This window comes from Thermobia domestica, chromosome 15 (assembly GCF_964235325.1).
Source record: "Thermobia domestica chromosome 15, izTheDome1.hap1.1, whole genome shotgun sequence".
NCBI lineage: Eukaryota > Metazoa > Arthropoda > Insecta > Zygentoma > Lepismatidae > Thermobia > Thermobia domestica.
The window spans coordinates 193009992-193037399 of NC_137468.1; positions in this window are offsets into that span (position 1 = coordinate 193009992).

Sequence of the window (27408 nt, forward strand, 5' to 3'; positions counted from 1 at the left end):
GCCAGCGTTCGAATCAGGGACCCCTCACATTAGGAGTGAGCGCCCTATCATTGAGCTATGGTACATTATTATAATATACAATCTACCATTTTGTTGTATTCAGCTAAAGTTTAAATTTCCTCCCTCAAAGTTTCACATTTTAAAACTTTTTTTTTCTTTTCCAGATCGCTTCGAGGATTTCTGGTAGCAACCCGGAGTGTTGGGACCTTTTATCTTCAGTTGAAACTAGGTCATCAACAGCTTCTTTAAAACTAAAAAGTTCTTTTCCCGCGGTGTTGTTCCTTCTTTGTGAAGACTAGATCTTGTGTGAGAGAAACTTCCATCAAGAGGAAATTGCGTAAGTTGGATGACTGCGGCTGCAAATGGGTTAACTTCAATGGAGAGGAATGCTTGTGGCGTCCCAGCAGGCTGAGTGCATTTTTACAGTGACCACCCGTGGAAATTGCATTCCTACGCTCTTCTCTTAACATTCCTTATACGTTGTGTAATGCTGTCGGAATCATTTGGAAGTCCCGCTTTCCTTAAACCAATTAAACTGCATACTACCTACTCCACTATTTTCTGCATTGAAATATTTTTTCTTTCTTTTTTCCTTCTTTTTAATGTGTAATCAGCAGCCCCTGACCGCACACTACTTGATCAAACCCAGGAAACTAAGCGACTTTGAATTTTCAATTATCGCTGTTAATGTCCCATGTACAAAATAATTAACAATTCTATTAACCTATAAATATGTTCTAATTATTCCTTTGGTAACATTATATACGTGAAACATAAGTTCTTACAGGCATTTTAGTTCCAAAGGATTTGAAATAAAGAACATATTGTGTCTATTTCTTCAATTTTGGGGGGCGCGGTGGCTCACTGGTATAGCGTTCTCCTCCGGCGCTTGGGGTCCCTGGTTCAATCCTAGCTCGTGCCGTGTGGACTTTGTGGTGGACAAACACCGTGTGCGTGGGTGTTCTCGGGGTTTTCCCGTTTCCTCCCACTTTCTTCATTCCACCATTTCATTCATCTCTCATTATCACTGTCTCCTTTAGCCTAACCACCATAAGCGTGGGACGTAAAACTTAAAGATTTCATTTCATTTTTTTTTTTTCAATTTTTTTAATGAAAAATAGAAATTCAAGCTACGCTAAGTACGGAAAGTTATTTCGGACTGTTTGTCAAAAAATGTAAGAAGTGGTAAATGTGTCTAAATGTGGTAAAAGTGTCAAAAAATGGTAAGTGATATAGAGAAGCGTTTTCTTGGAATCGAATCAGCAACCCAAGAATACGCTCCATCTCATGCGCTAACCTTCTACTCAAACCACAAAGTGTGGGGTGGGGTACGGTGTAGCTCAGTAGCAGAGCGCTTACATCTGGTGCGTGAGGTCACTGGTTCGATACCCGATCAAGTAAGTTTGTGGTGGACAATATCATATCCGTGAGTTTTCTCAGAGTAATCCCGTTTCCTCCCACGCTCACATTCCACCAAACTCTTCCATCATCATTCACTTGCGTTAATCATTTGTCTCCTCTTGGTCTACAGGGCATAAACGTGGGATGTTAAACTGAAATATTTCATTTCACTTTCATTTTCATTTCAAACCACAAAGTGCTTGAAACCCGGGTTAGATTTCCAGTGGAAGCTCTTGTCCGTTAAGCTGTAGGTGCACGTCTCATGTAGCCTCGTTGCAGAAAAGGAAGCAAAACTCAAATCAAATCAAACCACGAAGTGTTAGAAATACATAGTTTCCGGATTTAACGTTGGTTTCCATAGAACAAAACCAAGAATACACAGTGACAAATGGTTTTCTACAATTGATCCCTCAAAACAATTTACTATCTTCACCTGTATTTGCTGAGCAAACTAGAACTAATAGAAATGTATTATTAGAATACTTCTAGTGTCAATCATGATCTCTATTGAGCAAAAACGGTAAGGGACATCAAAAAGCGGTTTCTAAAAATGTATTTAGAGTCTAAAATTTAGATTTCTTTTTCTCTAATAACTCTCTATTGAAATTAAAATTGCAGAAGTGATATGTAATATAGTCACTTACTCTCTAGCCTTTGGTGTGAGCAGTCTCTGGTTAGATTCCCGGTGGAGACACTCAGTCGAGAAAGTCTAATATCATTTTCAGGTTATCCATCTTGAGTGAGATTTTTTTTCTAGGTTTTCGTCAATCACAACATTGAAGTTCAAGGTCTCTTCTTTTCTTCCCGTTCCTTCCTTCCTTACCCATTTTCTTGGGAGTGTGGTCGACGAGGAACGTTATTCCCCATTCGTGACAGGCTTAAAAAGGCATGAATGCCAGTAATTCCCAGAAATACAGGCATGGTCTAAAAGTACGCATATAGTCTCGTACTCATCAGCTCACTGTATTTTATACCATTTGTTATTGTTTTCATACAGGTAAACCTAGTTTCTTTATTATCTGTCCTTAACGTCTTTTTACTTATAGCTTAAGCCCGGAACAGTCGAATCAAATACATCCATGAACTAGATTGTTATACAATGATCAATGCAGGGGTGTATAGTATACCTTCTTTTGGGCCACCCTGTATAGTTCTAATCCTAATCCTAATCAATCGGAATTTTCACAAATCAACCGTTTTCGGTTTCAACATTGATCATCATAGAACAAAATAATAATAATAATAATAATAATAATAATAATAATAATAATAAACACTGAGAACAAGTGTTTTCTTAACGGATTCACGAATTGAAGACACAACATTTATCCATATTTATCTACTAACACTACTACTACTTCAACTTTCAATATTAATATTTATGGAATAAAAACATAAACTCAACTAGTGATGTTAGGTGTATAAGAGAAAACTCCCTGCAACGAATGCCAAATCTCTCTTACACTTGAAACATAAGTGGCCCCGCGTAGCGTAGTCGCTAACGCTCTCGCCTTCGGTGCGAGCGGCCACGGGTTCGATTCCCGGTGGGGCCACTCGGTCGAAAAAGTGTAAAACGCTTTTTCAGGCCAGCCACCCTGAATGGGTTTTCCTCATTCACACCACGCAAACATATAGGTCCCAGGCCGCTTCCTTCCTTCTCAAATCCTTTCTTCCTTCCCTTTCCCCGGATAGTGTGCTCGCCGAGAGACATCATCCCTCAAAACATGGCTAACATGGTCATAGATGCTGAAAGTCCAGAAAACTAATTCCTAATCCTAATCCTAGTGACTGGCTAACATGGTCATAGATGCCGAAAGCCCAGAAATCTAATTCCTAATCCTAGTGACGGGCTAACATGGTCATAGATGCCGAAAGCCCAGAAATCTAATTCCTAATCCTAATCCTAGTGACGAGCTAACATGGCCATTGATGCCGATGGCCTAGAAATCTAATTCCTAATCCTAAACCTAGTGACGGGCCAACATGGCCATAGATGCCGAAAGCCCAGAAATCTAATTCCTAATCCTAATCCTAGTGACGGGCTAACATGGTCATAGATGCCGAAAGCCCAGAAATCTAATTCCTAATTCTAATCCTTAACCCAATTCTCTGTCCAAACAAATACAATCTTATCATATGTATGATTTATAATTTAAGGCGTAGGCCTGGACTCGGAACAAATTCTGCATTTCGAGAAGTGTCCAATGGGTATTACCTGTATTTTTGCAACAATATTTTCATTCCCTGGGTGCACCTGCTTGGAGAACTTTTCACCAACATACAACGAGAAAACTGGATATCAGACATTCATTACAGGAGAAGAGACTGGGATTCACAAAGAGATTAGGATTTCGATTTTCAAAGTGGTTGATGCTGCGCCAAGTAAAGAACCATTACCATTAACACCGTATATCATACCTTCAAATCCTTAACCACAAGGCTAAATATTTCTAAGAAAGGAACTTCTAAATAACATCGTTGTAGCACTGTCAAATACATTGTATTTTTGAGCATTAAGCAATCCTGGCCTCAAAATATGATGTTATATTACTTCGGGCCAAATACGACCTACAGCTAAATTATCGTTCAAATATGCGTCTATACACCGTTCGGCAATTAAGTAAAGAGACTGATTTTTTTGTGATGAAACAGTGAATGCAATCCGTAAACTAATATATGCGTCCGAAAGTGTAATCCATGATCTACAATCTGTCAACACCACATTGTCGCATGCGAAGCATGACGGGAGATACGTCGCCATTACCAGCAGTCACTGAGAGGTCCTTGTCATGCTAGCAGCATGGATGAGGGTGCGAATATAAAAGTTTGTGTTAAACTTGGTAATAGTGACAGAGAGACTGTTGATTTGATGCGAGAAGTGTATGGAGATGTGAGGATACGGAGAAAATTCGACTTCTGAAGTTAAAAGTGAAGACAATACTATTGTGTTTCTACAACAGTATGAGTATCATTAATCATGAATTTGTGCCAGAAGGTCACACATTGAAGGTCCAGTTTTATGTGAGTATTTGTAGTGTTTCATGAAGAAAATTTGTCGTGTTCGCATTGAATACCCAGATAGCCAGTTCCTTCCCTTGACAATGCACCTGCTCACCGAGCAGTACTTGTTCAGGAGTATTTGGCCAAGAAACATGTGTGTGTGCTGCAGCAGCCCGCTATTCTTCACATATGCCCCCCTGCAACTATTATCTGTTCCCTAAACTGAAATCATTAAAAATGACAACTTTTTTGACAATGTCGAAGACATCCAAGCAGCTGCGACAATGGTATTATGGAACATAACAGAAATTGAGTCGCAGAATCATACTACTTCTTGCGTGATTGTGCCCTTCACTGTATTGACGCACGAGAGATGTATTAAACAATAAATAGGTATTATTATATTAACATGGTTTGTTTGGCCACAATAAAATCAGTCTCATTACCTAATTCTCGGACGGTGTATAACCAATAAAACAAACTTGGCTTTTGTGTTTATAAGCGTCAGGAATTTCTATACATTTAATTGGACGTGTAAAAATAAATGAAGAGAGAAATGTGATATAGAAATTCAAATGGGAATAAAGCAATTCGAAATGCGATCTACTTATCATTAAGTATGCTGCAATGAAATTTAATGTTCTCTAAGTTTTTAAGCAATTCAGTTATGTATACGTCATCGTCATTAACAGGTAGCTGTGAATCGCCCATCAAAGATTCTGTAATGAGAAATAGAGAGCTAAAACATCTTAAAAGCATTTTATTCAGAACATTTCGAGTTGATACTAAAACCACTTATTTGCTTTTAGAATGAGAAAAAAAACATACCACCGTATCATTAGCTAAAAAACCGATTGAACATTGCGTGGGTCGAACCTAACCGTGAGCGTAGGTTATAGGAAAGAGTCAAACAGTCATGGATGACCATGCAAATAAGAAAAAAAGACTAAGCAGACTAAAATAGCCAAAGAAGAAGTAAAATGAAGGCAATTACATGGCCCCTGGACTTAGTGCTGGAGGCTGTTCCAGGCATCGCTCCAAGGGGCTGAAGGAACGAAAGGGTTGATAGAAGGCCAAGTGGCTTAATTTGGAATTTTCCATCTGGTTCTTTCCTCCCCACTTTTTCTCCCTGGAGATCGGTTCAACGTTATGGCTGCTACTCCAAGACTCTTGATGCGTTCTACGAGCTGAACAATTTCTTCATCGCAGCGTTGCCAACGGACTGCAATCAGTGTTCCTTTCTACGAAAATTTCTCCGAGAGGTACAACTTAAAACGAAGTACACAATGTCAGTATGATCTCAATTGTATTGTGTCTCTGGGACTGTATATCTTGATACCTATGGCTTTTCTCCCAGAAAAGGGTATTAAACTGTCATATTTTGTAGAACTCATATCACGGAGAACTAATTTATTTTTATGTAATAATTAGTATCAATTAGTATCAAGGGTAAAATAAGAACAAGCATTTTAGGAATTATCCAAAAAACGCATCAAAGATTGCAATCTCGGCCAAGAATTATATTTTGGATCAGGGGCCACAAAATTTTTGAACGGCCCGTAAATCGAATTATCATATTTTTTTTATGGAATAAGCATATCATACTGAGTAAATTGTTAGTTTTGGTTTGGCTACACTATATGCAGTTCTCAAAATATGGGGCGTACAAGAAAATGTTTGGTTGAATGAAATATATTGAATTTTCTGGATCAGGGGCCAAAAGATTTTTGAACTGCCCGTAAATCAAGTTTTCATATTTTTTTGCGGAATAAGCACCTCATACTGAGTTAAGTGATAGTTTGGATTTGGCCAAGGGCGTCCATTAGGGGGGCCAACGTGGGGCGCACGCCCCCTGTAGAAAATTATACTTCGGAATATCGAAAACCTAACAGAATTTTTAGAATATTTGCAACAAGATTTGAAACTATATTTTTAATGTCGCTTATACAGTACTTGTCCCCCTTGGAAACCACAACATGGGCGCCCTTGGATTTGGCTACACTATATGTAGTTCTCGTGATATAAGGCTTACAAGATTTTTTTTCTCAAATATGTTGAATCATTTGATCCAAAAATTAGTCAGTCACTGTTTACTATTACTGAAACGCTCTGATATCGGTCATTTTCGACCATTTTTATGTATCTTCCCCTCCTTCTTGTCTCTCCCAAGTTGCGGGGTTGAATTTGGATTTGAAGGGCATCGAAATTTTCATTGTTCATCTCAGCGATCCCAAAGAATATAGATTCGGCAGTAATATTGGTCATTTTCGATCATTTTTAAACATTTCTCCCCTCTACCCTACGTTATACTGTCAAAGTGAAATGATAAAAGCTATCCCAGACCCGAACCTCATCTATGTTGAAAATTTGATCGAGATCGGCAAGCGGTTCAAGAGTTATTAAGTCACTTTAATATATATACAATATTATACGGACTTTTTTTAATAAAAGGAACTAGTGAATAAGGAACTAGGTGAAAGTGTTTACTTATTATTCTGTTAATAAGCGTGTGTGTCACACTACTCCTAGTAATAAATAGTTTTACATATAGATGACGCCACCTGCGCTGTCGCTTGCCTGTTAACGAAGTCTTGAATATTTGCAAAAATATAATATGGAGTTTGGGGAGCGTGGTGGAAGGCCGAAAAAGGAATAAAAGATATTATAGGCCTTATGCAGAGTCGTTCTGACTCGTGATTACTGCCATACTAAAAATATCGACTATCATACGTATGTTTTCTGCAGTAGTCAGGCCTTTAGTGTGACGCTAATCATACGTCAAAACGACTGTGCATAAGGCGGTATAACTTTTAATTAAGCATGGTTATAACCAAGGGCGCCGATTTCTACGTAAATTTGGGGGGGGGAGACTATTTAGATGCAGAAGACATATGAGGATTTTTAAGACAAATTGCATTCATTATGCCAAATATTGTATATCCATAGATACAATAGGGGGCCCAAATGAGATTTGAGGGTGCCCGGGCCCCCAGTTACGGTGCCCTTGATTCTAGCATATTGCGTTCAGCGGGATTATTGCTAAGGCACAACAACTATGTCATTAATTGTTGAATTGCTTAAATACGAGGAGAGGCCATAACGTTGTTACCATTAATATGGTAAACATATTCTGGTATTCAGAGGCGTACGCAGGGGTGGGTCCTGGGGGTCCGGACCCCCTCCCCGAAACCCCGACTTTTTTGTAAATGCAGTCTACTTTTAGGGGCAATTTTAGAAATTTTGATATAATTTAGCCTCAAATTGTATTTTGACCTCCCCGAAACGCTTTAGACCCCTCCCGAAATAAATTCCTGTGTATGTCCCTGCTGGTATTGCAAAAATTCGCACAATGATAGGTTCACATCTCATGAATATGTGTGCTAATTTGTATCTTTGTAGCACCTGTTGTTATTGGTGTTACAGTCAGTAATTTATTTACCGGCAACGTAATCGAAAAATCGAATCCCCAGCTATCAATAGTTTCCTCCATTTTCAAAGAAATTTGGAACTCAAATGACAAATGAACAACAAGTGGCAGCTGTGTATGGTGAGGAACGCCCATCTTTCGAGAGAGACTTCAAGTGTGATCTCACAAGTAGAGACGATTGTCCGTAATGGATACGGACCCAAGTGTGGCACCAAAAATTGAGCATCTTGTGATTGAAGATAGATGTAGGACTCTTAATTGTTTAGCTATAGTGACCGCAAGGAGTCGTGAAGCTTCACTTAAATCTACCAATTTCACCAATCAATAGAACTTGAGGATGTGTTCCGGCCGTCAACTCCCGTCCATAAAGTTTGCCAGTCTCGCCTTGCACGCTTTACTGAGAACATCTCGTGAGGGTACAACGTTGTCAGATTGACGCTATGTTTTGTTTTGTTAAAGTTTGTTGTAGTAGTTGTTGTTGTCGTTTCTACAACAGTATTGTAGTGAGTCCTGGCTACCTTTGATCCCCTCTAGCTACGCTTATGGTAGTAAGCACCCTTAAAAATCTCAAATGGGTGCTTGTGATTCGGAGCACCTACACAGTTGGCACCTATGATTAATAGCATTAAAAAAAATTAAAATTAGCCCTGTTAACTTGCTATTTAGATTCTTCTATTAAACCCCATGTTATCTACAGATCGATTATATCTAATCATTTACCGCTTACCGAAATAACATTTTCAGTATTGACTGCGGAGAAGGAGAGGTTTTTGTTAAAATCTCTTTCAGATTCTTCGTCCACGTAATACTTTGATACGCAACACCAATAGCAATAGTCAAGAATTGGGATGGCTATGGAGAGCGCTATAGCTGCTTAGATCCCGGGAATAGTACAGTTTCCGGAGACGGGGTATTTCCAGAGATTACACGCATGCAACACATATATCAATTAACTTGTCTTGATGAAGGAAAGCAGTGGTATCGAAATGGGTCACTTCCGGACAACCACTTTCGGTACACGGTATCTAATATAGTTTCCAAAGGTGGGGATGTTTGCCGTGATTGCATACTTATCAACTGACTCGACTTTGTGAAAGAGTAAGCGGTGGCTCAGTGATAGGGCGATCACATCTGGTGAATGGGGTTCTTGGTTTGATCCCAGCTTGCCTCAACTGAGCTTAGTGGTGGACAAACACCGTGTGCATGTGTTTTCTCGCTGTCGTTCATTCCACCATTTCATTCATTTCTAATCATCACCGTTTCATTAAATCTAGTCGGCATAAACTAGGGGCGTAAAACGTAAAGATTTTATTTTTTTGACTTGGTGAAAGAAACTGATCGGTACCGGAATACCTCAACCCTGTAAATTATATAAAGGTAACCAAGCGAGGTCTGTCGCTTTTTGTGGAGATATCTGTTTCATTGGAGCTCACACTGGGAGTTGAATGCGAATCGAAATAAAATGAAGGTGAGTTGTTGGTGTAAGGATATCCAATAAACTGCCTGGTTGTGGTATTTCAGTTACACAGTGAATTTGTGTAAGGTCAGAGTGAACATAGGACCTCCACAAAGTGTCATAAGGGCGTGTGTGCTGTACCTGTTCAAACTGGGGTCAAAGGCAACTCCAGCGAGGCGGAAGGTATACCAGGCCTTTATTCAGGGTGTCGTGGTCGGTGACGAAACATTCGAAGACGCACCACGCGCCGAAAGACCAACACACGTACAAAATGAAGATCTTCAGGCAGCAATTGAGGTGAACAATGACTAAACATGTGAGAAACTGAGACTACAATTCAGTGTAGTGGAGAATACATTCGGCAGCACCTCCATCAACTTAAGAAGCACTACAAGTTGGGTTGAATGGCCCCACATGATTTGACTCCGGGCCAGAATACAACGCGAGCAGAAAGCTGTTTTCCTTTGCTGCCTTCTCTGAGGAAGGAGCCATTTTTGGACAGGGTGTTAACATGTGATAAGAAATGACTCCTGTAAGAAGCTCTACGGTGCCATCATCATTGGTTAGCTAAGCAGTTTCTATCGATTACCACGAGAACTGTGGTGGGGGTAGGTAGTTGCACGTGGTCTGCCTTTGTTCAGTCGTTGACCCCATTTCAGTTGCTAATATGGTCTGGACCGGTGCACATTGTTGTTTTGCCGTTCGCGCTTATTATGAAAACAAGAGATCTGTGATCGCTACACAACGAGCTTTTCGGCGACAGTTCAACATTCCATGCAAGGCACATTTTCATCTTAATGGGTGCGTGAATAAGCAAAACTTTCGCTACTGGGCTGAAAGTAACTCCCAAATTATTCATGAAAGACCGCAACATTCTCCTAAAGTGACAGTGTGGTGTGCCATATCACAATTTGGCGTGGTAGGCCCTTACTTTTTTGAGGAGGAAGGAGTGTCCGTGACAGTGAATTCCACACGTTATGTTTCAATGTTGAAAAATTTTCTGCAACCCAGAATGGACGAGATTGTTGAAGAACGTGGACTTGGGGTTCCAACAGGATGGGGCTACTGCTCACACAGCTCAAATTTCACTTGATGTTTTGAGAGAAATGTTTCCGGGATGCCTCGTCTCTTTGAGGGATGATGTCGAGTGGCTTGGGCGGTTACCAGATTTGAGCATTTGTGACTACTTCGAGGATATCTGAAGGAAAAGGTTTTCAAAAGCCGCCCTCACACCCTACCAGAGTTAAAACAGCGAATTATTGACAAAGAGAATGCCATACCCCGCTATATGTGTGCAGGAGCTGCTCGAAACTTCAGGGATCGTCTACAATAATGTATTGATGCTAACGGCAGCCATCTTGAGGACATTATTTTCAAAACTAAATGAATGTAAAATGGCATATTGTACAAATTTAGAAAATGGAAACATTTTTTGTTTATATATCCAGATTTACTTTATATTGCTCCTTAAACTGCTTAGTTGGTTCTGCCGCACCCTGTATATTCGCTACTGCCAACAGAAAGTTCAAATAATGGTCAACGAATTAAAGTTGAAGAATACGTTGATTGACTGCATAAAATCACAAAAACAGTTGACTAATAACGGCTTTGGTTCCTGGAAAAGTGACACAACTTGAAAATGGTAGAACGTGATACAGACGGTATTCATTAAGAAAAGAAAAATCTGTAGAATAATAAATTAGAAAACACAGTTTATGTGGGAAAGACGATAAGAAAAGACTTTGAAAGTTCTAGGGTCTTAAAAGAGACTTAAAAACAAGAATCTCCTTTTCAGGGCTTTCGTTAAGTCTTTGTTGAAAGGAAATTCGATACTTTTGCAAGAAAGAGATAGAACTAATAATTAAAAGAACGCATTTGAATACCATCAATGATTTATTGTTAGCTGAATATTTCATAACAAAAAGTTAATTACTAAAGATTAACTGAGTATTTAACCAATAAGAGGATTTAGAGCCATAGAAAGAAGTTTCTAGAGTTTTCCGTTTGCTCTTCTTGAATGTTTCAATCTAATAATTCTTTCGCCAATTAGGCTAATCTTCTTGAATGTACTTAATAATTAAAAAGTACTTATCTTTTATATTATAAATAGGTACGTCTTAGTCCTCGAACTTAACGCTTATTGATCGACTTAAAAATTTGCGTATTGTTATTAATTTTGAGTTTTAACTGATTTTAACGTTAAGGTGTATAATTCTTTCTCATTCCTCCTAATTATAAAGGTAACCAAGGAAGTTCTGTCGCTTTTTTTACCCACCTCTGAACATCGATATGTCACTCAAGACTTACCTGGAGGATAATAACAGTTCAGCATCAGCATCGACCACTTTTTGCCAAGGATCTGGATGGCCATGGATTCTATCGCGGTAGAACTTGATGGGCCGTGAAACGAAGAAGGTATCAAGAGCATTTTAAACCTATACTAGCGATTTTAACTGGCATCCCCTAAGAGGATTGACCAAGGAATGGAACAGGTGATAATTGGACAGTGCAATATTCGGGGAGTATAGCGGATGCAATAGTGTTTCCTATCCAAGGCGTAGAATGGTGTCCATGGTCATCCTAGTCACGTGAGGCTTAGTGTTGTCCTGTAACAGAAGAACAACTTTGCGATTCAGAAGTTTTGAGTTTTGAGTTTTTATTGAACACGACTCAACGGCTGACAGTACACATTTGCATTGATGCTGTGGCCAGCTCGTAACAGTTTCCGATGCACGACACCGCGAGCAGTCCACCGAACACAAAGGTGGACTTTTTTCTGGTGCAGTGCTGTTTTGGAACCGATTCATAGGATGACGGCGCAGTGGAGCTTCTTACACGACCCACTTTTTATCACATGTTAACATCCTGTCCAGAAATCGCTACTACCTTAGACGAGACAGCAAAGGAACAAAGGTGTCTGTTCGCCTTGCCTTCTGGCCCGGAGTGTGGGGCCAATCAACCCAACTTGTAGTGCTTCCCAAATTGATGGAGGTGCTGCCGAATGGTTTGTCCACTCACACTGAATTGTAGTCCCAGTTCCTTACATGTCTGGCCACTGTTCGCCTCAATTGCTGCCTGAAGATCTACATTTTATACATGTGTTGGTCTTCCCTCACGGAATAGGTCTTCGAGTGTTTCGTTACCGTCCTTAAACTTTTTAAACCACTGCTGCACTGTCCGCTTAGTCTCGACACCCTCACCAAAGGCCTGGCATATATTCCGCCCCGCTGCAGTGGCATTTGACTCCAGTTTGAACTCGTACAGAATACACGCCCTTATGACTCTCTGTGGGGGTCCCATGTTCACTCTGTCCTTAAGCAAGTTCACGGTATAACTGAACTGCCACAACCAGGTAATATGTTGGATTTACCCACACCAACAACTGACCTTCGCCTTATCTCTATTCGCATTCAACTCACGGTGTGAGAGCCAATTGAACACAGACCTTCACAAAGAGTGGCACAACTTTCTTTGTTACGTTTATATAAAATTTATGATTTTCTATTGAGATCCTTCAACATTGTGAACATCATAAGAAATTATGCTTTTAATTATGAGAAGCGAGGTGCATACGAGGGTATTTCCAAAATTATCCTGGCTGACAATGAAATGTCGCCACTTATAATGTGTTCCTGTCATTTTGCGCTATCTATGGAAGAAGTAATGAATCACTTCTGTCTAGCTGTTAGTTCATTTGAAGCAACCATTTGAATTAGTCGCTGTGTTGAGCTGGTTCAGTTCATAACAGTGCTCGAGCGTGGACACGTCTGTTGTCGCCATAACAGGTGCTAAATCTGCTCTGTAGTGTTGGCACAGTCTTTCACTGTGGTCTTGGCAAGCATAGCGCACAGGTACTGGTTCAAATTACTTCCTCCAACAAACTTAGTATGGTAGTCATTGAAAGTGGTACACTCCACAGCAAAAAACCTGCAACATGAGCATGTAAGTTAATTGTGAAACGACGAAGTCTTTTGCTCCAAAATAAGTATGCATTGAAGGACGTCGAGATTCTCCCTGGCGTGATTCGTGCCACTTAGACGTTATGTTGATTCCCTGGGCTATTAGGCGTAGTTTCACAATAAACTTACATACTCATGTTGCAGGTTCTATTTGCTGCGGGCTGTACATAATTTATTCCATAGATGGAACTACATACCATGAACGACTCTTTACTAGTGACATCATACTTCAGTGCCAAGCGGAAAACTTATAGAAATACCCTCGTAAAACAGTTTCGATATTATAACAGAATCTTCATCAGGCATTTCAAAGAAGATATGAGGCAGGTATACTATATATAAACAGTGTATGGGGGCACAGTGGCTCAGTGTAGGGCGCTTGTTTGTGATAAGGAAGTTTGAGGTGGACAACATCGTGTTCGCGCGTTTTCTCGGGGTACTCTTGTTTCCTCTACTTCCTAACTCCCCCAATTATTTCACAATCATTTACTTGCTTTAATCCTTGTCTCCCTTAGCCTAAAGGATATAATCGCGTGACGTCAAACTAAAGATTTCACTTCATTTTATAAACAGTTGATAAATAAGGTTACCTATATATTGTAGGTTCTGAAGGTGTGTTGTCTCGAAAAGGTATCGTGAAAATGATGTTTCGTCTCGAAAAGCATATTGTGTTTCTATTGGATGAACTTTTTCTCGTCTTGTACGTATCTCGTTACAAAATATTTGGTCTCGTTTAGTCTCGTGTGAAATCCACTGGTAAATATACTGCTATAATGTCGTAAGTTTTACACTTTGAACGTAGCTGTTAATTAATTGAGGTATATGTATAGACTTGTTAAAAATATTCTTACAGCTCACACTTGTTTAAAAAGCTCTTCTTTATACGTAATAATAATAATAATAATAATAATAATAATAATAATAATAATAATAATAATAATAATAATAATAATAATAATAATAATAATAATAATAAAATAAACTATTATATACCTTTTATTTCAAGTTGAAATATTGAATTTTTCGAACTTTACGATTTTGAGCAGGCTGTATTTACGCACGACTATAAGGGCCCGGGAATAGGTGCCAAAGGGGACTAGACCCTCCGTGGCTCACATAAATGTATTAGATTTTTAAGATTTTCTTTATACAAATAAAAAAAAATACCGAACTTAATATAGCAACAAGGGAGATCGCCCCTCCAAAAAAAAGTTCTTCATGCATCCATGAGCCCGGGACCAAAGAAGCAACTTCCCGGATAGGTCATATTTAAAGAATCAGGTTTGAAATATGCTAATGCTTAGAAATGAGGCTGTCCATGTCACTACAGCGCCACCGAATTTTCTATTTACGACGCCACTGGCGCTAGATTGAGCTGAGGCTAGTGCTTACAGGCTGCCAGCAAAATCGTTAAATTGGTTCTTCTGAATTCAGTTCCGCTTCGTTCCTGGTAGCCCTATGTAAGCGGCCGCGGCCGTATTATTTGAACTCGTTTTGAATACGAACAAATAAGGGGCGTAAAATTTTCTTCGTCTCAAGGGATAGGAGGATGGTGGCTTACTGGTAGAGTGTTTACATCTGGTGTGTGGGGTCCACGTTACGATCCCCGACTAAGTAAGTTTGTGGTGGACAACATTATCTCCATGGGTTTTCTGAGGATACTTAAGTTTCCTCACAATTTCTCATTCCATCAATTCTTCCATAATCATCCACTTGTCTTAATCATCCGTCTCCCTTAGCTTAAAGGACAAAATCGAGAGACGTTAAACTGAAAGATCTGATTTTGATTTGCTCCAAGGGCGAAAAATATCCAAATATGGGCCTAGTTTGACAATAAAATCTTTTACACAGAGACAGGTAGTCAATGTTTTCATTAACGCTAGAATTCTCAAGTTATTTTACATTATTAATTCCAAGAGGAGGCTCCTTAAACTTACTTACAAAGGAAAAGCAGACTTTGGTAAATGAACTTTGCGGTAATCTTTCGCGATGTAGTAGTGCACATTCAAAGTGTTAATATTACAAACTGGGAGTGAGCAATAGCCACAGATAGTCTGGAAAAAGCGTCTTAAAGCTTCCGACACACCGCATATATGATACGATGCATTAATTTATCAAGTGACGGCATCGTAGAGTGAGGAACATCTACACATCATGTGTAAAGGTTTCTGGGTTCGCTTCTCGTTAGAGTCATTCTATTGTTTTCTGCTTTAACCAATAAAGTAGCCATTTGTACTTAGAAGTAAAATATTAATTCATATAGGTTTATAATACATAAAACAATAGAAATGTTCAAATCAATTGTAAAACTTTGCAATGTTCCATGTTAACTAGAAACAAAATGTAACCTATTCGGTAAACATATTTATATCATGAGTTATATTATAGTTACCATAGTCGTACCAAAATAAGATAAAAAGTTCATATGGACCTTTGGGGAAAAGTGCATAGTTTCCGAGCCAGGGCCGTCCAAAATCGCGATAAAAACAAATTTCAAGAGGCCCTATTTCGAATTCGAGAAACAGTGGATGATGGTTCTTATTAGCGTAGATAAAGGAACTCATGCATACGCAGTCCAAAATTGCACATTTCATTAATGTTCAATGGGTGCACAGAGTATTCCTTGCAGGGTGAAATTCCAGACATACCATCAACAGAATTATGAGATATGCTCTGACTTTATGATTGGTCTAAAGTAGGCAGACGATAAATCTTGATAGCAGTGAACGCAGAATTCTTTGGCTCGATGTTGGAAGTGTTAAGGATCGTCAGCAACACGGTCTTTCGTACTCGGGAAAACGCATGGTGCGATGTTTTCTTTCACGCTTATAAGCGAAGAAAATGTGAAATATACCGTGACGAAATACGTATCATCACGCGTTACTCGGAACACAAAATAACATGGAGCTGTCCCTTCTTCACACTTCCGACTTTCCTCGGAAGCATTGGGTGTTCATTGTTTTAAAGGCTTACCTCCTTCCCACTCTGGACCCTCCTTGAAATCAGGGTATATCTGAAACCCCTATTGAGGGCATATCTGAGAATTGCAACATGTAGGGAATACCCTGTAGACCTATTGAAAATTGATGATAATTGACACTTTTGGATTATGTATGAGTGTCTTCTTTAACGCTGATAACGACCACTACCTACAGTTTCTGGAATTCGAAATCGTGCCTGTTGAAATTTAGCTTTTCCGTCATTTTGGACAGTCCTAGCTCTGAAACTAAACGGCATGACAAACAACTTGGCATTTGAAGGCGGCGCTCCCAGTTCCCTTTAAATGCTGCTAGCAAATGAGAGGCCAGCTGTATTGCCACGTTTATTTTGTACACATCCACGACTATCCTCTGCCAGCTGATCGCGCTGTAGTTCGCCTGCTTAGCCATAGCCACACCCCTTAGCACTTGACAACATCGCATTAGAGCTTGCGTTTTATTCGTTTAACTGAAATGCCAAGATGTTTGTTACAGGCTTTAATTACTTTTGCCATAGGCTCATGAATTTTTTCTGTTATTTTGATGTGAGGAAACACCTCTTACAGTTTAAAGGTATACCGGTAGTTCATTAACACTCTCTATATCGGACATGATAATCGTATGATAATTTGTCGTGATGTACGACACGTTAAGCCTCGATGCTACATATGATAATCCCTTGGCGATAACGTGTTTTTGAAAGTGCCAATAAATTGTAGATATACTTTAAATAATTACAAAACACATACACACATTGAGGGTTTCAACAGTCATTCTCGCTAAAATAAATCAATCATGATTTGAGATTTGGCAAATGGTAACGCTGCATTCATTCTTTAAATTCAATTTCGTTTACGATTGGGTGGAAATATTGTTATTGTTTAGAGTAGTGTGAATGAAGATTTTTAAAAAATGTTGAGAACAGTGACACCGATTTGAAGTTCACAACTCATGAATTGATAAATTTATTACATATTACTGTTATTATTACTCGTGTTATAATTATATCTATAGTTAAAATATGCATAACGGATATACAATATTTTTTTGTTAATATTCGATAATTTTAAAGACGAGACTCGATAATTTTGCTCTCTGAAGTTGGAAACTCTGATATTTATCCAGAAATTTATCTACGACCTGAATTCAATCACTATCCTCATCTTTTTAAATACTTACTAACACTACCGTGATTAACAACAATATTTCCACCTCCTCGTAAACGTAATTGAATTTCAAGAATGGATGCGGAGTTACTCAAATCGGTTTCTCTACGACCTAGCTGTCTATTATCTCGAAAGTAATGCACTTTCAGTTTCAATATCAAATCTGCATCGTTTGAAAGTCTTCCCTAGTTTCACAGCGCAAAACGCATATCACTTGTTTATATTTGCTACTTGATTTCCTCTAAGACTTCAGCTTTTCTACGAATTGCCCTTACACTAATGACACCTTTTGGCGTCAGGTAGAAGACAGCGCAACTAATGACACCTATTGACCTGAGTGTGAACTATTCAGAAAATGGCTAGTAAACTCAGGATTCTTGTTTTTATTAATAAGGGTTTTTGTCTACCAATTTCAGCTCGCGATACATCATCTCCAGTTCGTAAGCCGATTCCTTATAGGCCAGGCTTTTCCATCCTATTTCATACCACGGCCGACTTTTGTCACATACTCTTGCTAGTGACTCATTATAAGTTGTGTCCAATTTGTAATTTAAAGTCATTATTACTATTATTATAATTATTAGCTAGCCTGTGCCTATCGCTTACACTTGTATATCTATTTTTCTTGTATTTCAACATACAGCATTTCATCAGTAGCATTGACGGGGCACTGTGGCTCAATGGTAGAGCGCTAAACTCTGGTGCGCGGGGTCCCTGGTTTGATTCCTGAATAGATAAGTTTGTGGTGGATAACATAGTGTTCGTGGGTTTTCTCAGGGTTCTCCCGTTTCCTCCCACTTTCTCCTTTTACCAATTCCTCCATTATCATACATTTGCCTTAATAAGCCTAACGTTATGCTTTAGCCTAACGGGAATAATCGTAAGACGTTAAACTGAAAGATTTCACCACTAGCATTCTTTGTTTTTGAAACAATTTTCTGTCTGAAATTTTGTTTAATATTCTTTCCATATTTGACAATATTTTGATTTAAAAAAATCTACAGAATAATAAATTCAAAATAATCTTTAAAAATATTTTTTTTCTGCTACCAAATATTAATTTCATTGTCATTTTTCACTTTTCTCCATGACTCCCATATATTTCTCTCGGAACCTCCGTAGGTCTCGACCCTTAGGTTGAGAAACCGTGCCCTAGACAGATCGACTGATGGTTGTTTTTAATGTTTGGCTCCACATTATTAACTCCCGTCTTCGGTTATTTGTAAAAGATTCAAATGGACGTTATTTGAGAAAGAACTTTCACTTATGAAAAATTACGCTGTAATGATTGTAAGGAGGAAGAAAAAAAAAGAAGAATAAAAAAATACAGTTGTGGGTTTTATTGACTCAGGGTTAAAATGGAGGTAGGTCGAACTGCATTTCGTCATGTTAATGTGTTTACGGATCTCAGATGATCAAGAAGTGGAACGTATTCTCATTATTCACATGGTTAAGTAGCAGATGGATGATGGGAGAAACACGGTGTGGGATGGGAGGACGAAGGGGAGGGGGGAGATAATGCTCTCCAGCTTTAAAAGCTGGTCCATTCTAACGGTTCGTTACGTTTTTGAGATCCTAACGAGACTGGAACAAAATTTTATATATATATATATATATATTACACTGGGAATACATATACCTATTTCTTAGTGTGTTCTCTGAAGGAGCTTGAAAAAAGATTAAGAGTAACCCTTCCTGCAACTTGTAGCGAAAGAAAATATTTTGGTAGCGGATTCTTATAGCATTAAAAGATAATGAGGGAAAAAAAGAAGAAAAAACGAGAATCGCATGCACTACAAAATCCTTACAGAAAATGGAAAGAGAAGTCTTGTAAGCATTACCAATTTTTTTTAAATTTTAAACTAACATTGACAAATAACGTTATCAACGACCGCATTAAACTACTAATCCATCAATAATAATAATAAAAGATAAATACCAGGGGGAGTCCGAAAATAAGTTTCCTCTCACTTGTAACCATATTGCAACTCTTGGGTGGGAGCGCTTTGTTCATCCGTCATACAGTCCTCATCTCGCACCTGTTTCTGACTTTGAAGAAGGCTCTCGGCGGCAGGTGCTTTGGAAGCTATGCTGAAGTCACAAAAGCTTTTCGACGCTTCTTTCGTATACAGAGCCCTGAATTTTTTCTTGGAAGGATTTTTGAAGCATATAAACTGACAAATGTGTCAATGTACGTGGTACGTACATGGGAAAAATAAAGGCACGTCTGATCTTTAATTTCACATGCTATTTTTCGTCTTGCATCCACATCTCTGTCCACAGTCGCCTGTGGAAACTTATTTTCGGACTCCCCTTGGTAAATAAACAATTCAATTCAAAGTATATTAAGTGTTTTGAAAATAGCGCCTACGAATTAGGGTTACCACCTGTATAAAACTAGGAAGTATATCACGAATTACGTATATCATATGGTTGAACACTAAAGTATCGAAAAGAGTTACAAAATACAGAGTGATATGTGTAAATTTCGATCTACGATGTGTATGACTATCGAAGTTATCGATATGATTCCATCGGTAAAAATATTTCGTGTTGCCAGCAGTAAACATATCTTCAATGATGTTATTCTGTTTTGTACTGGTTCAAGGGTTCATAGTTTCTGTTCAACTAACCAGCGGCGCAAATCTGTCTTCAACATTGAGGGCGACAAGTAAGGCTGTTTCTTTTCTTTTTGAAATGAAAATGAAATGAAATCTTTAAGTTTTACGTCCCACGGTTATGCCAGTTAGGCTAAAGGAGACGGTGATGATGAGTAATGAATGAAATAGTGGAATGAAGAAAGTGGGAGGAAACGGGAGAACCCCGAGAAAACCCACGCACACGGTGTTTGTCCACCACAAAGTTCACTTGGCGGGGGCTGGGATCGAACCCGGGACCCCAAGCACCAGAGGTGAACGCTCTACCACTGAGCGACCGCGGCCCCTTCTTTTCTTTTTTGTTAAGTGATGCTCAAAATATTTATGATGTTGAAAAACAATGCTGTGGAGCATCAGTGGAGCAGAGTTGTCTTCAACATTGGGAGGCGGGCAGATTTGAGGCTTACTCTGGGGAGGGGGATCAATTTCATATCACTTTCCTTGGTGGCAATCGGACACAAATTATCATATTTTTTAAATATAAAAACACATCCCAAATCGGATTATTGGGGTATCGAATCTGCTTCTTAGTACGATATGTTTTATTTTGTTAAATATTATTTTTAAAGAAAACGTGCTTTTAATATTTTATTTTATTTATTTGTTCATGGAAATATTTCTTTTCTTACTAAAAATGTTAAATATGAGAAAACGCTACAAGAGGATTTAAAATTAGTAAGGAGAAGTTATACTGAGTGTACTAAGTTCTTCTAGAAGACGAATAGCACAAGCATGCATTGTGTACTATAATATAGTAAGAAATGAAATGAAATCTTTGTTTATGCCGGTTAGGCTAAAGGAGACGGTGATGATGAGAGATGAGTGAAATGATGGGATGAAGAAAGTGGGAGGAAACCGGAGAATCCCGAGAAAACCCACGAACACGGTGTTTGTCCAACACAAAATCCACACGGAGCGAGCAGGGATCGAACCAGGGACCCCAAGCACCGGAGGTAAACGCTCTACCACTGAGCCATCGCGCTCTCTACAATATTGTAAGTTAGTTACGTAATGTCAAGTTTGTTCATCTCGCTTTTAAGTGGATGATGTGAAACAGAAATACGAGGGGAGGTTTATAAAATATTTCGGTCCAACTTAGAAGATGGGTCATATAGATTAGTACAATATATTAGAGTGCGTGATAAAGTGATTTTTGTATGTACTTTAGTTGCAGTTTGAACACCGCTGTGAAAGTATTCTTTCTATTATTCAATGTTGATTGAATGACGGTGCAGCCAAATGGGATCTTTGTGAACCCATATGTAGCCATCGCATTAACTGCGGTTTATTTTCTGTATCGTAGTAGTGAAGCAACGTTTCATCAACACTCATGAAACGGCTAGAAAATCTTTCAAAATGAGCCAACATTGCGTGTGAAACAAGAGCACAATTATATATCTGATCGGCATTTAACTCTTTCGGGACACCTCATGTTCGGTCGAAATTCTTCTACTCCTGAGGTGAACCATCCACTATTTTTTTGTGTAACACAGCAAAACATGATGATGTCAAAACACTTTTAGCGTATTATTTCAGCACCAAGACCATCGTCTTCCTAGCATATCATAAGTACCTAATAACTGACAGTGAGACTTTGTATTCTTTGTAAGCTTTTGCTATAAGCAAGGTTTTATTATGTATATTTGACATTTATACCAAGTAAAGAACAACGTATGATATTTCTTGTAATCGTTTATACGTATCGTTTTCAGAGCGTATGGATCTTCTGACATTTACATGAATAAAACGTCCTGCAATCTGTTGTTCCTATCTACACTGTACGTTTACAAATGGATTACAGGAAATATGATACGTTATTTGATACTTTGTATAAATGTCAAATACATCGCCTAAGGCTTTTTTCATAGCAAAAATTAATAACTAATGCACTCTCACTCGCAGTTATTAGATACGAGGATCATTCAATAAGTTCCTAGAAAATCCCAAAGATGGCATTCGTAGTTTCGAAAAATATTTTTTTTTAGTAAGTGTTATTCCTCACTAGACTGTTGTTAAAGTTTCAGCTATATGTGTCACGTGGTTTCATTGTCATAGTCGATTGAAGAAACAAACTTGTATGAGTTTACGGTAGAAAAATGGAAAGAAATTAGTTTCGTGCTGTTATTAAACGCTTCTATTTAAAATGTTTAACACCAAAAGAGATCAAAGCCGAGTTGGATGAATTTCGTGGCATATCTGCTCCTGTGTTTACGACTGTCTATAGTTGGGTAAATGAGTTTAAACGTGATCGTACATCCACAAATGATGAACATCGTTCGGGACGTCCAGTGGAAATGATTTTCTCCGAAATGATTGACAAAATCCACGATATGATTTTGAGTGATCGGTGAATCAAAGTACGCGAAAGTCACAGACACATCACAAGGTACAGTGTTTTCAATTTTGTACAAAAACTTGGGTTTGAAAAAAGTCTAGGGTGTCTCGTTTGCTCTCAGTGGGGAATAAACGCAATCGCGTGATCCATTAGGAGGTTGGTTTGGTGCTTTTTCTTCGCAATCCAGACGAGTTTCGGCGTCGATACATAACAGTGAACGAGACATAAATACACTAAGGCACTCCAGACACAAAAGAACAGTCCAAACAGTGGATTTTAAAAGGCGATCCAGCTCCGAAGAAGGCGAAGACAGTGAATTCGGCCGACAATTTGATGGCCACAGTTTGTTGGGGATGCTCGTGGGGTCATCTACATCAATTACTTGGAAAAAAGAACAAACGATAAGTAGTAAAGTATTGTGCGCTATTATTGCATCGATTGAGAGAAGAAATGTAGAAGAAACACCCTCATTTAGTAAAGTAAATAATTCTCTTCCATCGAGATGTTTTGATGGCAAAAATGATGGAATCAAAGTCCGTATAATTACAACATCCACCGTATTCACCACATTTGGGCCTCATTTACTTTGTTGAATTTCCAAACTTGAAAAAAATGACTGAACAGAAAATGATTCATGACAAATGAGGAGAACATCGCCCTAGCTAACGCTTGTTTTGAGGACCTTCCGAAATCCTACTTTGTCTACGGATTAAAAAAATTGGAGAAACTCTGAGGAAAATGTCTCAAGCTAAAGGGAAATTATGGTGAAAAATACAAAAAGAATCTACCCGAAATGATTTCTTTTTTTTATCTTTTTCTAACGACTTATTGAATGACCCTTGCATTTATAATACCCTAGGAATCTGATGGCAGTGGTATTGAAATTACACACTGACAGCGGTACTCGAATTGTTTTAACACAATCGACTTTTTTAGCTGTGTATATGAAGGACATAGTTCACCCCCCCCCTATTATATAATTCCTCGTCAATCTCCTTGGTATTCATGTTCTTAGAAAAAAGGTACTTGGTCCTGATATCTTCCTTCGTAGGAGAATTTCATATTTTGCAGCGCCATCATTCACTCAACTTTCAACAATAGAAATATTACTTCCACCACTGTATTCAGATTGCAACTGAAGCACATACAATGATCACATTATTAAATATTCCAGTTGTAATAATCTATCTCCACCCTTTTATGTTACGTCGTGAAGTTTGGAACCCCCTCGTATAAAGCAATATGTGCACGATACATTACTGTTTCTCTCTCAGAGGATAATGAAATATGAAAGGGAACAATTGGAAACGTATTCAGTTCCTGTTCGTTACGAGCTCCTATCTAAAAATGTTTAAGAATTCAAGATTTTGTACCTAGGTATGAAAAACATCACAGACAGAGGAAAGCTGCACAGTAACTCATTGAGCGGAAGTCGCCAAAATTGGTGTGAAGTCAAGCAGGTAACTAAGATTTCTGGATTTGGTTATTGAGGGCTCAAAAGCAAACATTGGAACTTTTGACTTTCAATCGTGAAGATTCTTCACCGTTCTCGCGGAAGGACTTTCATCTTACATCAATTTCTCTGGTTGAGAATGCTCTAACAACGTGAATTAAGATAACTAAGTTATTTAATCGATATCTTTGTTATCTACAGTATTTGTTCTTTTAGTTGTTCTGCTTGCTATTCCATACAATGGAATTATGCAACAAATTCAGCCGAGTAATCATCGTCAGCACCATAATACGAAGGGTGATCAGAAAGTAAATTTACAAGCTTGTACTAAAATGTTACCAACCAATACAGTGAATAGATCGAACTAGATTATTTTCTGACATAGTTTCCATATCGGTTGAAGCACTTGTCCTAAAATGTTACCAACCAATACAATGAATAGATCGTACTAGATTATTTTCTGACATAGTCTCCATATCGGTTGAAGCACTTGTCCTAAAATGTTACTAACCAATACAGTGAATAGATCGTACTAGATTATTTTCTGACATAGTCTCCATATCGGTTGAAGCACTTGTCCTAAAATGTTACCAACCAATACAATGAATAGATCGTACTAGATTATTTTCTGACATAGTCTCCATATCGGTTGAAGCACTTGTCCTAAAATGTTACTAACCAATACAATGAATAGATCGTACTAGATTATTTTATGACATAGTCTCCATATCGGTTGAAGCACTTGTCCTAAAATGTTACTAACCAATACAATGAATAGATCGTACTAGATTATTTTCTGACATAGTCTCCATATCGGTTGAAGCACTTGTCCTAAAATGTTACTAACCAATACAGTGAATAGATCGTACTAGATTATTTTCTGACATAGTCTCCATATCGGTTGAAGCACTTGTCCTAAAATGTTACTAACCAATACAGTGAATAGATCGTACTAGATTATTTTCTGACATAGTCTCCATATCGGTTGAAGCACTTGTCCTAAAATGTTACTAACCAATACAGTGAATAGATCGTACTAGATTATTTTCTGACATAGTCTCCATATCGGTTGAAGCACTTGTCCTAAAATGTTACTAACCAATACAGTGAATAGATCGTACTAGATTATTTTCTGACATAGTCTCCATATCGGTTGAAGCACTTGTCCTAAAATGTTACTAACCAATACAGTGAATAGATCGTACTAGATTATTTTCTGACATAGTCTCCATATCGGTTGAAGCACTTGTCCTAAAATGTTACTAACCAATACAGTGAATAGATCGTACTAGATTATTTTCTGACATAGTCTCCATATCGGTTGAAGCACTTGTCCTAAAATGTTACTAACCAATACAGTGAATAGATCGTACTAGATTATTTTCTGACATAGTCTCCATATCGGTTGAAGCACTTGTCCTAAAATGTTACTAACCAATACAGTGAATAGATCGTACTAGATTATTTTCTGACATAGTCTCCATATCGGTTGAAGCACTTGTCCTAAAATGTTACTAACCAATACAGTGAATAGATCGTACTAGATTATTTTCTGACATAGTCTCCATATCGGTTGAAGCACTTGTCCTAAAATGTTACTAACCAATACAGTGAATAGATCGTACTAGATTATTTTCTGACATAGTCTCCATATCGGTTGAAGCACTTGTCCTAAAATGTTACTAACCAATACAGTGAATAGATCGTACTAGATTATTTTCTGACATAGTCTCCATATCGGTTGAAGCACTTGTCCTAAAATGTTACTAACCAATACAGTGAATAGATCGTACTAGATTATTTTCTGACATAGTCTCCATATCGGTTGAAGCACTTGTCCTAAAATGTTACTAACCAATACAGTGAATAGATCGTACTAGATTATTTTCTGACATAGTCTCCATATCGGTTGAAGCACTTGTCCTAAAATGTTACTAACCAATACAGTGAATAGATCGTACTAGATTATTTTCTGACATAGTCTCCATATCGGTTGAAGCACTTGTCCTAAAATGTTACTAACCAATACAGTGAATAGATCGTACTAGATTATTTTCTGACATAGTCTCCATATCGGTTGAAGCACTTGTCCTAAAATGTTACTAACCAATACAGTGAATAGATCGTACTAGATTATTTTCTGACATAGTCTCCATATCGGTTGAAGCACTTGTCCTAAAATGTTACTAACCAATACAGTGAATAGATCGTACTAGATTATTTTCTGACATAGTCTCCATATCGGTTGAAGCACTTGTCCTAAAATGTTACTAACCAATACAGTGAATAGATCGTACTAGATTATTTTCTGACATAGTCTCCATATCGGTTGAAGCACTTGTCCTAAAATGTTACTAACCAATACAGTGAATAGATCGTACTAGATTATTTTCTGACATAGTCTCCATATCGGTTGAAGCACTTGTCCTAAAATGTTACTAACCAATACAGTGAATAGATCGTACTAGATTATTTTCTGACATAGTCTCCATATCGGTTGAAGCACTTGTCCTAAAATGTTACTAACCAATACAGTGAATAGATCGTACTAGATTATTTTCTGACATAGTCTCCATATCGGTTGAAGCACTTGTCCTAAAATGTTACTAACCAATACAGTGAATAGATCGTACTAGATTATTTTCTGACATAGTCTCCATATCGGTTGAAGCACTTGTCCTAAAATGTTACTAACCAATACAGTGAATAGATCGTACTAGATTATTTTCTGACATAGTCTCCATATCGGTTGAAGCACTTGTCCTAAAATGTTACTAACCAATACAGTGAATAGATCGTACTAGATTATTTTCTGACATAGTCTCCATATCGGTTGAAGCACTTGTCCTAAAATGTTACTAACCAATACAGTGAATAGATCGTACTAGATTATTTTCTGACATAGTCTCCATATCGGTTGAAGCACTTGTCCTAAAATGTTACTAACCAATACAGTGAATAGATCGTACTAGATTATTTTCTGACATAGTCTCCATATCGGTTGAAGCACTTGTCCTAAAATGTTACTAACCAATACAGTGAATAGATCGTACTAGATTATTTTCTGACATAGTCTCCATATCGGTTGAAGCACTTGTCCTAAAATGTTACTAACCAATACAGTGAATAGATCGTACTAGATTATTTTCTGACATAGTCTCCATATCGGTTGAAGCACTTGTCCTAAAATGTTACTAACCAATACAGTGAATAGATCGTACTAGATTATTTTCTGACATAGTCTCCATATCGGTTGAAGCACTTGTCCTAAAATGTTACTAACCAATACAGTGAATAGATCGTACTAGATTATTTTCTGACATAGTCTCCATATCGGTTGAAGCACTTGTCCTAAAATGTTACTAACCAATACAGTGAATAGATCGTACTAGATTATTTTCTGACATAGTCTCCATATCGGTTGAAGCACTTGTCCTAAAATGTTACTAACCAATACAGTGAATAGATCGTACTAGATTATTTTCTGACATAGTCTCCATATCGGTTGAAGCACTTGTCCTAAAATGTTACTAACCAATACAGTGAATAGATCGTACTAGATTATTTTCTGACATA